This window comes from Physeter macrocephalus, chromosome 20 (assembly GCF_002837175.3).
Source record: "Physeter macrocephalus isolate SW-GA chromosome 20, ASM283717v5, whole genome shotgun sequence".
Lineage (NCBI taxonomy): Eukaryota > Metazoa > Chordata > Mammalia > Artiodactyla > Physeteridae > Physeter > Physeter macrocephalus.
The window spans coordinates 29,983,537-29,997,816 of record NC_041233.1 but is presented as its reverse complement, the minus strand read 5'-3'; positions in this window follow the sequence as shown (position 1 = coordinate 29,997,816).

The following is a 14,280-nucleotide window of genomic DNA, read 5'->3' as shown; positions in this document are numbered from 1 at the left end:
GCTGGTTTGGTGGTGCTGTATTCTCTTAGCTTTTGCTTGTCTGTAAAGGTTTTAATTTCTCTGTAGAATCTGAATGAGATCCTTGCTGGGTAGAGTAATCTTGGTTGTGGGTTTTTCCCTTTCATAACTTTAAATGTGTCCTGCCACCCCCGTATGCCTTGCAGAGTTTCTGCTGAAAGATCAGCTGTTAACCTTATGGGGATTCCCTTGTATGTTATTCTGAGACCCTTATAATTCAAATGTTGGTGTGTTTAATGTTGTCCCAGAGGTCTCTGAGACTGTCCTCAATTCTTTTCATTCTTTTTTTCTTTATTCTGCTCTGTGGTAGTTACTTCCACTATTTTATCTTCCAGGTCACTTATCCATTCTTCTGCCTCAGTTATTCTGCTATTGATTCCTTCTAGAGAATTTTTAATTTCATTTATTGTGTTCATCATTATTTGCTCTTTCATTCTTCTAGGTCCTTGTTCAACGTTTCTTGTATTTTTTCCATTCTATTTCCAAAATTTTGGATCATCTTTACTATCATTACTCCGAATTCTTTTTCAGGTAGACTGACTATTTCCTCTTTGTTTGGTCTGGTGGGTTTTTACCTTGCTCCTTCATCTGCTTTGTGTTTCTCCATCTTCTCGTTTTGCTTAAATTACTGTGTTTGCGGCCTCCTTTTCACAGGCTGCAAGTTCGTAGTTCCCGTTGTTTTTGGTGTCTGCCCCCAGTGGCTAAGTTTGGTTCAGTGGGTTGTGTAGGTTTCCTGGTGGAGGGGACTGGTGCCTGTGTTATGGTGGATGAGGCTGGATCTTGTCTTTCTGGTGGGCAGGACCGCATCTGGTGGTGTGTTTTGGGGTGTCTGTGACCTTATGATTTTAGGCAGCCTCTCTGCTAATGGGTGGGGTTGTGTCCCTGTCTTGCTAGTTGTTTGGCATAGGGTGTCCAGCACTGTAGCTTGCTGGGTCATTGAGTGGAGCTGGGTCTTAGCGTTGAGATGGAGATCTCTGGGAGAGCTTTCATTGTTTGCTATTACATGGAGCCTGGAGGTCTCTGGTGGACCAATGTCCTGAACTCAGCTCTCCCACCTCAGAGGCACAGGCCTGACAGCCGGTCAGAGCACCAAGACCCTGCCAGCCACATGGCTCAGAAGAAAAGGGAGAAAAAAAAAAAGAAAGAAAAAATAAATAAAATTATTAAAATAAAAAATATTAAAAATAAACAAATTAAAAAGTAATAGAAAAAAAAGGACAGACAGAACCCTGGGACAAGTGGTAAAAGCAAAGCTATACAGACAAAATCACACAAAGAAGCATACATATACACACTCACAAAAAGAGAAAAAGGAAAAAAATATATGTATATCTATATTTTTTAAAAAAGGGAAGAGAGCAACCAAATCAATAAACAAATCTACCAATGATAATAAACTCTAAATACTAAACTAAGAAACATAAAACCAGAAACAAATTAACTGCAGAAAGCAAACCCCAAGCCTACAGTTGCTCCCAAAGTCCACCACCTCAATTTGGGATGATTCGTTGTCTATTCAGGTATTCCACAGATGCAGGGTACATCAAGTTGATTGTGGAGATTTAATCTACTGCTCGTGAGGCTGCTGGGAGAGGGTTCCCTTTTTCTTCTTTGTTCACACAGCTCCCGGGGTTCAGCTTTGGATTTGGCCCTGCCTCTGCGTGTAGGTCACCTGGGGGCATCTGTTCCCCCCTCAGACAGGACAGGGTTAAAGTAGCAGCTGATTCGGGGACTCTGGCTCACTCAGGCCAGGGGGAGGGAGGGGTACGGAACGCGGGGTGAGTCTGTGGTGGCAGAGGCTGGCATGACATTGGAGCAGCCTGAGGCGCGCCGTGTGTTCTCCCAGGGATGTTGTCCCTGGATCACGGGACCCTGGCAGTGGCGGGCTGCACAGGCTCCCCGGAGGGGTGGTGTGGATAGTGACCTGTGCTTGCACACAGGCTTTTTTTGTGGCTGTAGCAGGAGCCTAAGCGTCTCATGCCCATCTCTGGTGTCTGCAGTGATAGCCATGGCTTGTGCCCGTCTCTGGAGCTCGTTAAGGCGGTGCTCTGAATCCCCTCTTCTTGCTCACCCCAAAACAATGGTCTGTTGCCTCTTAGGCAGGTCCAGGCATTTTCCCGGACACCCTCCCAGCTAGCTGTGGTGCACTAGCCCCCTTCAGGCTGTGTTCACACAGCCAACCCCAGTCCTATCCCTGGCATCTGACCTTCGAAGCCGAAGCCTCAGGTCTCAGCCCCCACCCGCCCCCACGGATGAGCAGACAAACCTCTCAGGCTGGTGAGTGCTCGTTGGCACCAATCCTCTGTGCGGGAATCTCTCTGCTTTGCCCTCTGCACCCCTGTTGCTGTGCTATCCTCCATGGCTCTGAAGCTTCCCCCCCACCACCCTCCATCTCTGCCAGTGAAGGGGCTTCGTAGTGTGTGGAAACTTTTCCTCCTTCACAGCTCCCTCCCAGAGGCGCAGGTCCTCTCCCTATTCTTTTGTCTGTTTTTTTCTTTTGCCCTACCCAGGTATGTGGGGAGTTTCTTGCTTTTTGGGAAGTCTGAGGTCTTCTGCCATCATTCAGTAGGTGTTCTGTAGTTGTTCCACAAGTAGATGTATTTCTGATGTATTTGTGGGGAGGAAAGTGATCTCCACGGCTTACTCCTTCACCATCTTGAAGGTCTCTTTATAATTTCAAACTTCTTAAATTTGCTAAGATTTGTTTTGTGTCTTATCATATGCTCTACCCTGGAGAATGTTACATGTACAATTGAGAAGTGTGTGTATTTTGCTACTGTTGGATGGAATGCTCTGTATATGTCTGTTACGTTCACTTGGTCTAAAGTGTGGTTCAACTCCAACGTTTTCTTGTTAATTTTCTGTCTGGATGATCCATTGCTGACAGTGCAGTACAGAAGTCCCCTACTATTGTGTTTGTTTTTTTGGGTTTTTGTGTTTGTTTTTTGCCTGTACCGCACGGCTTGTGGGATCTTATTTCCCTGACCAGGGATGGAACCCATACTGCCTGCAGTGGACGCGTGGAGGCCTAACCACTGGACTGCCAGGGAATTCCCTCCCCTACTATTGTTATATTGTTTTCTATTTCTCCCTTTTTCATTCAGCCAGCCAATCTGTGACTTTTGGTTGATAAATTGAATCCATTTATATTTAGAGTGATTTTGATATGTAAGGACTAACTACTGCCATCTTATTGTTTTTCTTCTGGTTGGTTCACATCTGTTTCTTTTCCCCTCTGTTTCTGCCTACATTTATACATTGGCGGTTTCCCATGGTGGTACGCTCTGCCTCCCTGTTTTTTTGCATTTCATGAATCTACTCTACATTTTTGCTTTTGGTTACCATGAGGGGTTATATAAAACATCTCCTTGATAAATTGCTATCAGCATAAAATGTAGTTTTACCTTTATTCACCTATAAAGTCTCCATCCTTTTACTCCTCTCCATTTATATAATTGATATCAAAATTTGCCTCTTTATGTTGTATATTTGTTAACAAATTATAACTGTAGTTGTTAATACTTTTTTAACCTTTATACTATATACTTAAGATACCATTCTAACATAGAAAAACAGTTTTCAGATTGTCTATATTTTACCTTTATCAGATTGTTGTGTACTTTCATATGTTTTCATGTTATTAATTAGCATCTTTTTATTTCAATTCAAGGAACTCCTTTTGGAATTTCTTGCATGGCAGATCTAATGTTGCTGAACTCCCTTAGCTTTTGTTTAGGAAAACCTTTATTTCTCCATATATCAAGGATAATTTGGCCAGATAAAGTATTCCTGGGTGAAAATGTTCATTTTCAGCATTATGAATATGTCATTTCACTCTCCCCTGGTATGTAGAATTTCTGCTGAGAAATCCACTGATAGCCTAATAGGGGTTCCTTTGTAGGTTACGTTTTTTTTTTTCCTGGCTGCCTGGTGAGCTGGGGTAGGGCAGGTTTGACAACTCCTTTGGATCCACAGTCCTTTCTGAGGTCTTATTTACTTTTGGATTCACAGGTAGGCTAGAAACCTCCAGGATCCATTGGTGTAATGTGTGGAGGCACTTTTGTTTCATTATGGATATTTAATTTTTTGCTTAAAAAAGGAGAGGGAAAATGATTTATGCCACATGATGCTGACATTAGTCCTTTGGAATGACAATTTCTTTGACCAATCATTCTCTGGTAGATAGCCCAGGGTAGGGGTTCTGTGAAATAATGCTGCAGAGTGCCCTTTGGTTAAGCTTCAAAACAATCTTCCTTCATCAGGATCTTCTCGGGAGTCAGCCTGTTTTAAAGAAAAGGGTAAGATTATTAGAAAGACTTCAGTTGATATCTATTCAAATTTGTGGTGTGAGCCCATGCCTTCTATTTATGCCATGCGGAAACCTTCAAACTCTAATGGAATCTATTTTTACTGTATGGATACACCTAATGTCATACTGAATTGCACACAGGGTGTGTTATATGTATATTAGAAAGGGTAACTATCAGTGAACTAGGTATTGATACCAACTATTAACACTCCATAATGTAACATGGAAAGAAAAAGGGAAGCAAAAAGAAAAGCCATCAATGAAAGGAAAATGTAACAAGTTTAAATTTTTAAGAAAATATAAAATATGGTTTATGAAATTAAACTTATATTTTTATAAACTTTAAAATGTTGATAATCATGTCCTGTTCTCTGTACGTAGAATACCAACTTTTTAAAAATTAATTTGTTTATTTTTGGCTGCATTGAGTCTTCATTGTTGGGTCTTCATTGCTGCGCATGGGCTTTCTCTAGTTGTGGCTAGTGGGGGCTACTCTTTGTTGTGGTACGTGGGCTTCTCATTGCAGTGGCTTCTCTTGTTGCAGAGCTCGGGCTCTAGGCATGTGAGCTTCAGTAGTTGTGGCATGCAGGCTCAGTAGTTGTGGCGCATGGGCTCCAGAAAATTAGAAAAATAACATGGTGTGTATACTTTTGCCCCAGAGAACTGAGAAACTCAAGTTACGTGTACTAAGATGAATATAAGGAAACATATCCAGAATCAGTTGGGGATAGGACTAATTACACCAGGGACTAAATGTATTCCATTAGATTACAGTAATGCTAGGGGTGTGTGTGGGTGCGTTTGTGTGTGTTTAAGTACCAGAATTAGCCCCTGCTTTAACTAAAGGAAACATTATTAGTTTAAATAAAAGTAATGTCCTCTGGGACGGGGAAGGGTAAGCTGTGACAAAGTCAGAGAGTGGCATTGACATATATATTCTACCAAATGTAAAATAGCTAGCTAGTGGGGAGCAGTGCATAGCACAGGGAGATCAGCTTGGTGCTTTGTGACCACCTAGAGGGGTTGGGTTGGGAAGGGAGGGATCAGCTTGGTGCTTTGTGACCACCTAGAGGGGTAGGATAGGGAGGGTAGGAGAGGGACGCAAGAAGGAGGGGATATGGGGATATATGTATACGTATAGCTGATTCACTTTGTTATATAGCAGAAACTAACACAACATTGTAAAGCAATTATACTCCAATAAAGATGTTAAAAAAATTTTTTTTTAAAGTAATGTCCTCTGGAGCCAGTAGGTCACTCTCCAAACTTAGTTTTCAGCTGGGGCTTGTTTAAATGATGCTTTACAGCACAGCAAGTCCTGTGGGTGGGAGGCCTCTAAGCAGGTTGTAATAAACATTTTTAATGGAAAATTTGAGGCCCCTCTATTAGAAAAGAGAGATGTTTGTGTAAGTTGTGTGTTGAGGAGCTGCATGATGGAAAATCTTCTCATTGTTTACTTTTTGCCAATATTTTGGGTTCTTTTAAAGCACTTTATTTAGGTATGTTTGACATGTAATTATATATTCAATGTATTCAATGAAATAAGATTGGAGATAAGTATACATCCATGAAACTATCACCACCATCAAGTATATAAACATCCATCTCCTCCCAGTTTCCTTCCCCACACTTTTTTTGTTTTTTTAGGGTAAGAACACTTATAAGATCTACTTCTTAGTGAGTTTGAAGTATACAATACAGTACTGTTAGCTTAAACACTCTGTTGTTTAATAGATCTTCAGAACTTATATATGTGAAACTTTGTACCTTTTAACCATCACCTCACCTCCTCATTTCTCACTATTCCTATTCCCTGGCAACTACCATTCAACTGTTTCTTTTGTGTTTTGACTATTTTAGATTCCATTTATAACTAAGATCATGCAGCATTTGTCTTTCTGTATCTGGCTTATTTTCACCTAGCATCATGCCCTCCAGTTCCATCCAAGTTGCTGCAAATGGCAGGATTCTCCTGGTTTTTTAGGCTTAATAATCCATTTTATGTATATACTACATTTCTTTATCCACTTATCAATGAGAATTTAAGTAGTTTCTGTCTTGGCTATTGTGAATAATGATGCAATGAACATGGGAGTACAGATATCTCTTCAAGGTCCTGACTTCAATTCTTTTAAATACCCAGAAGTGATATTGATAGATCATGTAACAGTTTTTTTTTAATGTTTTGAAGAAACTGTTTTTTCCTAAAGGTTTTACTAATTTACATTTCCACAAACAGCATACAAAGGTTCCCTGTCCACCACCATCATTATCTTTGCTTTTTGATAATAGCCATTCTAACAGGTGTGAGTTGATCTCCTGTTTGTGTGTGTGTGTGTTCCTGTTGATTAGTGATGTTGAGTTTCTTTTCACATATCTGCTGTCCATTTGTATGTCTCCTCTGAGAAATACCTACTGAGGTCTTTTGCCCATTTTTAAACTGGGTTAAATGTTTTCTTTCGTTTAGCTGTTGAGTTGTATGAGTTCATTACGTATTTTGGATATTAACCCCTTATCAGATACATTGTTTGCAAACATTTTCTCCCATTCCATAGCTTGCCTTTCCCTTTTAAAATTATTTCTTTTGCTGTGCAGAATATTTCTAGTTTAATGTAGTCCCACTTTATTTTGGCTTTCTTTGCCTGAGAGTTTAGCAACATAACCAAAAAATCATGGCCAAAACCAACGTCAAGGAAATTTTTCTGTATGTTTTTCCTAGGAGTTTTATGGTTCAGGTCTTATGTTTTAAGCCTTTAATCCATTTCAGATGATTTTGTGAATGGTGTAAGTTAAGTGTCCACTTTCATTCTTTTGTATGTGGATATCCAGTCTTTCCAACACCGTTTATTGAAGAGACTATCCTGTCCCCATTGTGTATTCTCGGCACCCTTGTGAAAGATTAGTTGACCATATATGTAAGGGTTTATTTCTAGGCTCTCTATTCTGTTCCAATGGTCTATGTGACTATTTTTATGACAGTAGCACACTTTTTGTGTGTGTGTGTGTGTGTGGTATGCGGGCCTCCCTCTGCCGTGGCCTCTCCCGTTGCGGAGCACAGGCTCCGGACGCGCAGGCCCAGCGGCCATGGCTCATGGGCCCAGCCGCTCCGCGGCATGTGGGATCCTCCCAGACCGGGGCGCGAACCCGGTGCACAGGCTCCGGACGCGCAGGCTCAGCGGCCATGGCTCATGGGCCCAGCCGCTCCGCGGCATGTGGGATCCTCCCAGACCGGGGCGCGAACCCGGTTCCCCTGCATCGGCAGGCGGACGCGCAACCACTGCGCCACCAGGGAAGCCCTACAGTAGCACACTTTTAAAAAATTTCTATAGCTTTGTTACACACCTGAAACTAACACAACATTGTAAATCAATTATACTTCAATTTTTTAAAAAATAGGTTAAAAAAATTACTATAGCTTTGCAATATAATTTGAAATCAGGAAGTGTGACACCCCTGACTTTGGTTCTCTCTCAAGTTTGCTTTGGCTATTTGGAGTGTTTTCCAGTTTCATATAAAGATTTAGGATTTTGAAAAATGCCATTGTAATATTGAAAGGGATTGCTTTGATCTGTAAATCACTTTTGGATCACTTTTGGATAGCAGGGACGTTTTAACAGTATTAATTCTGTCAATCCAAGAACTCAGGATAACTTTTCATTTACTTGTATCCTCCTAAAACGTTGTATAGTTTCCAGTTTACAGATCTTTCACCTCCTTGGTTAAATTTATTCCTATGTAGTTTATTCTGTTTAAAGTTTTTGTAACTGAGAAAGATTTCTTAAATTATTTTTTATAATGTACATTTTAGTGTATAGAAACACCACTTATTTCTGTATATTGATTTTCTATTCTGCAACTTTACGAAATTCATTCATTAGATCTGTTTTTGGTGGAGTCTTGGGTTTTTTCTTCATAGAAGATCATGTCGTCTGCAAACAGTTTTACTTCTTCCGTTCTGATTTGAACGCCTTTTATTCCTTTTTTCTTGCCTAACTTATCTAGCTAGGACTTCCAGTACCATATTGAACAGAGGTGGCTAGAGTGAACATCTTATCTTGTTCATGATCTTAGAGGAAAAGCTTTCAGCTTTTCACTGTCGAGTATAATGTTAGCTGTAAGCTTGTTATATAAAACCTTTATTATGTTGAGGTACACTCCTTATATGCCTAATTTCTTCAGAGTTTGTATCATTAAAGGACCTTGCATTTTGTCAAATGCTTCATCTGCATCTATTGTTGTAATATATTCTTCATTCTGTTAACATTTACTTACAAATGTCAATCCATCCTTGCGTTCCAGGCATGAATCCCACTTGATCATGGTATACGATCCTTTTAATGTGCTGCTGAATTAGGTTTGCTAGTATTTGGAAGATTTTTGTGTCTATGTTCATTAGGGCCTATACTTTTCCTTTCTTGTCCTTATATGGCTTTGGTATCAGGGTAATGCAGGCCTCTTAACATGACTGTGGAAGAGTTCCTTCTCAATTTTTGAAGTCTTTGAAAATGATTGGTATTAATTCTTCTTTAAATGTTTGGTAGAACTCACCACTCTAGCCATCTGGTCCTGGGATTTTTCCTTGTTGGGAGGTTTTTGACTAAAGATTCAACCTCTTTATTCTTTATTGGTCTGTTCAGACTTATTTTTCATGACTCAGTATTAGTAGGTTTCCAGGAATTTATCCATTTCTTCATTGTCCATTTCAATAAATTATTTCAATTTGTTGGAATATATTTTTTATTGTAGTCCCTTATGACCTTCTGTATTTCTGTGGTATCAGTTGTAATTTCTCCTTTTGTTTATAATTTTGAGTATTCTCTTTTTTAGTTAGTCCAGCTAAATGTTATTTTTGTCTATTTTTCACTTATTTCTCCTCTATTATTTCCTACCATCTGCTAATTTTGGACTTAGTTTATATTTTTCTAGTTTCTTAAGGTGTAAAGTTTTTGTTTTTTAGTAAAAGTATTTGGGTTTTTTCTTAATGTAAGTGTCTATCATTATAAACTTTCCTCTTAGAATTGCTTTTGTTGCACTCTATAAGTTTTGGTATGTTGTGTTTTCATTCTCATTCATTACAAGATACTTTTTGATTTCCCTTTTGATTTTTCTCTAACCCAGTGATTGTTCAAGAGTATGCTGTTCAATTTTAACCTACTGTGAATTTTCAGTTTTTCCTTGTTATTCATTTCTAGTTTCATACCATTGTAGTTGAAGTTATTCTGTATAATATAAATCTTTTGAAATTTGTTAAGACTTATTTTATGGCTTAACATATGATCTATGCTGGAGAATGTCCTGTGTGTGCTTGAGAATGTGTATTCTGATATTGTTGCATGGATGTTCTGTATAGTTTGTTAGGTCCATTTTGTCTACAGTGTTGCTCAAGTCCATTTTCTCCTCATCATTCTGTCTGGATGATCTATCCATTGTTGAAACTGACGTATTTAAAGTTCCCTACTATTATTGTATTGCTGCCTATTTCTCCCTTCAGTTCTGTTAATATTTACTTTATATATTTTGGTACTCAGTTTTTTGGTGTTTATACCCTCGTGATGAATTGGCCCCATTATCATAAATATAATGACCTTCTTTGTCTCTTGTGACAGGTTTTGACTCATACTCTATTTTATCCAATATAATTATGACTACCCTGCTCTCTCTTATTAACATTTGCTTGGAATAACTTTTTACATTCCTTCGCTTTCCCCTGGATGTGTCCTTTAAGCTAAAGTGAGTTTCTTATAGGAAGCATATAGTTGGCTCTTGTGGGGGGTTTTTTGTTTGTTTGTTTGCAGTACGCAGGCCTCTCACTGTTGTGGCCTCTCCCGTTGCGGAGCACAGGCTCCAGATGCGCAGGCTCAGCGGCCATGGCTCACGGGCCTAGCCGCTCCGCGGCATGTGGGATCTTCCCGGACCGGGGCATGAACCCGTGTCCCCTGCATCGGCAGGCAGACTCTCAACCACTGTGCCACCAGGGAAGCCCGTGGGTTTTTTTTTTTTTAAACCCATTCAGTCATTCTTTGTTTAGGTTGGAGAATTTAATCGATTTACATTAAATAATTATTGATAGATATGGACTTATTTCTTTCATTTTGTTCATTATTTTCTTACTTTTTTCGCTACTGTTTTGTTGTCCCTTTGTTCCTTTCTTGCCAGCAGGTCTAGGGGTGATGAATTCCCTCAGTTTTTATTTGCCTGAGAAAGACATTATCTCTTTCCTTTGAAAAGATGATTTTCTGGGTATAGTCTTCTTGGTTGAAAATTTTTTCTTTCAGTACTTTGAGTATATCATGCTACTTTCTCCTAGACTGCAAGGTTTTGTTGAAAAATTTGCTGATAGTATTATGGGGGTTCTCCTATATATGTCATGTAGCTTTTCTATTACTACTTTCAAAATTCTCTGTCCTTGACTTTTGACAATTTGATTATATGTCTCAGTGTAATCTTCTTTGGGTTGATTCTATTTGGGGTCATTTGAGCTTCATTAGTCTGGTTGTCCATTTTTCCTCCCAAGATTTGGGAAATTTTCAACCATTTTCCCTTTAAATAAACATCTCCTTTTTCTCTCTCTGGAACTCCCATAATGTGCAGCATTTCTTCGATGGTATTCCATAAATCATGCAAGATTTCTTTTATTCTCTTTTCTCCTCTGCTTGGATGATTTCAAATGACTTGTCTTCGAGTTCACAGATTTTTTTCTTCTGCTTGATTGAGTCTGCTATTGAATCTCTATTGCATTTTTCATTTTATTTATTGTATTCGTCAGCTTCAGAATTTCTGTTTGGTTCATGTTATAACTTCTTTTTGAATTTCTCATTTGGTTCGCATTGTTTTCCTGATTCCATCGAGCAGTCTGTGTTTTCTTAAAATTTACTGAGCTCCTTTAAAACCGTTATTCTGAAGGTTTTGCAAAGCAGTTTATAGATCTCCATTTCTTTGGGGTCAGTCAGTGGAAACAATGTGTTTTTTTGGTAGTGTCATATTTCCCTGATTTGTGTGTGTGTGTGTGTGTGTGTGTTACTTGTGTCCACGCATTTGAAGGGAGGGCCCCCTCATACAGACATTATGGTCCAGTTTCAGTGCAGAAAGACCTTCACTTATGATTGGGTGTGAGGGAACCAGATGCGTGGGGGTGCAGCAGCTCCAGGCCCAAAGAGGGCACATTGGTGACTCTCACTCCTGGGGAGGTGCAGCAGTTAGACTCTGGGCATCTCCATCAGTTGGCATCAGCAGTGGCAAAGACTTCACTGGTCCTGACTGAGGGAGGCTGAGGGTGTCCATGGTGATGACTAGGGCTTTTAAGTTCTTGGTGGCAAAGGACACTGAGAGTCTCCTTTTCTCCTTCTCCCTGCACGGGGAAGTCACTGTGGAAGGGACCTGTCTTTGCACTGGGGTCTGGGCACATGCATGCACTGACCTAGGCAGCACTAGGACTGAAGTAGATGGGTGTGGTGGCCCAAGCCCCAGGTATGCACAGTAGTGGCTCCAGCTCTCAGGAGAGTGCCCCAGTGAGGACTTCAGGGAATTACACTGGCTCAGGTCAGTATCGTGAAGGCTTATAGGAGTCCTCAGTGGCAAAAGCTGTGGGTGTCCACAGTGATGCCATGGGTTACTGGAGGCCTATGTCATAAAGGCTCTTTCAGTCCTCCTGCTCTCCTTTTCCCTCAAATGAGGAAGTAGTGGCTGAGGGGAATCCCTCATGGCACTGAGCACTACCGGCATGGAAGATGGGTTGATGCTAGTAGAGTGCTTCCTACACTTTTTATATAACTATCCTCAATTTTGGTGCTTCATTGGTCTGTTGCAGCTTTTTAATTGTAATCCAGAGCTCTCCAAGAGATATTTTTGACATACAGGAGGTATGTTTTGACCTACATAGTTATATTGTCTTCATGGGAGTATGAAGGTTAGTACCTCCTGGTCTGACATCTTGCTGACATCATTCTCTTTAATCATAATTAAGTTTCATGCCTTATGGTTATAAGATCTGTGTCATAAAGGAATCTTGTTGTGTTGCTTGGTCTCTTCAGCTTGGTTTCTTGCCTTTGGGTATGCCCTGTTACATTTGGTTGAAAGAGAAACATGTTCTATCAGATAATAGAAACTGATAAGTTCTCACACCTGATTTATGTTAATTATGTTAAACTGTCTAAGAGTTTGGCTTTGTTCGTGTTTCCTGCAGCCTTAGGTTCCACAAACTCCAAATTCACCCAGTGTTGTTTGTTTTTCTGTCTCCCCTCTTGACTTTGAGCTTCTTCAAGTACTCCTCTTTAGAAAATGTCAGTTTTTTGCAGCTCTTTCAGCTGAAATCCACTATTGTTATACTGAAGCTCTGTTGATGTGGTGGTAAGACGAATGGGGGGGAGGCACCCTATTATCTAATTAAATCCTTTCTTTTGTGTCTGTAACCTTCACAAGCATTTCTTCCTGTATAGCCCTCTACCCCTTAGGTGAGATATGGATGCTAGCATCTAGAGTGAGAAAATACCTTTTTCTCAATTGGGATAAAGTTCTGGCAAAGTCTTTTACCCTGGAGTATAGACCTTTGTATGGAGAAGATTCTGGGTATATATCACTTTCCAGAGCCATGAGAGGATCTTTCTCTGGTCTTTACTCTGAAAACCTGATGTGTTTCCCTAAGGTACAGCCCATGACTATGTGGGATCTTGCCTAAGACTATGGCATCTAGGAGTTTCTCACTCTCATTTTAGCTCACACACAGCTCCAGAAATTCCTTAACATTATCATTTAAGTGTTCCTGCCAGTTTATAATTCCAGTAATAAATATGTTTCATAGATATGTTCCAAGTAAGCATATCTTGGCTGTAACTCTGGATCTATCTTTCTGTCAAGATTGAGATTCTGGTTTCTCTGAATACTCAGTTCTCTGATGGGTACAAGGAAGTTGTTGATTTTCAGTTTGACTGCCTTTTTTTTCTTGTGGTTACTTCCAAGTTCTTTACATGGTGGTTTTGAAGTCAGAAGTCTTCTGTTTCTTCAAGTATTTTTTGTCTGCATTAGTATTGTTCCTCTCCTTGTGTGACTCCAGTGACATGAATATTAGACTTTTGATAATTTACCATGTGTTCCTTAGGCTCTGTTCTTTTTTTTTTTTTTTTTTTAGTCCTTTTACTGTTTGTTCAGATTGGATAATTCTTAGTAAACCATCTGCAAGTTAATTGACTCTTTCCTCTGCTATTTCCATTCATTCCCTCCAGTGAATATTTTTATTTCTGTTATTGCATATTTTCCCCTGGATTAGAAATGTCAGGTCATGATTTCTATTTATACTCAATTTGACTAAGTAGCGCTAGTTTGCATTTCAGAATGTCTATACCAATCTACATTTCCACTAGAAGTATGTGAGGATTCTTACATCCCCATATGTCTACCAACATAGGGTACTACAGATTTCTTATTTTTGCAAATCTAATAGGTATAAAGTATTATTTTATTTTTTAATAAATATTCTTCTTTAGCCCTTTCCAAATTAAGATATAATTTACATACAATAAAATGAATATATTTAACCAAACGGTTTTTTTTGACATACATGTACACTTATGTAAGAAGGTGAGGCTCAATAATTAGAACATTTTTATCACCTCAGAAAGTTTCCTTAACCTTTTCCAGTTAATTCCCCAACCAGGGCAACCACTGTTATGATTTTTTTATTGGAATATAGTTGATTTACAATGTTGTGTTAGTTTCAGGTATACAGGTATAAAGTGAATCAGTTATTCTTTTCCCATATAGGCCATTACAGAGTATTGAGTAGAGTTCCCTGTGCTATATAGTAGGTCTTTATTCATTATCTATTTTATATATAGTAGAGTATATATGTCAATCCTAGTCTTCCAATTTATCCCTCCTCCCTGCTTTCCTCTTGGTAACCATAGGTTTGTTTTCTACATCTGTGACTCTATTTCTGTTTTGTAAATAAGTTCATTTGT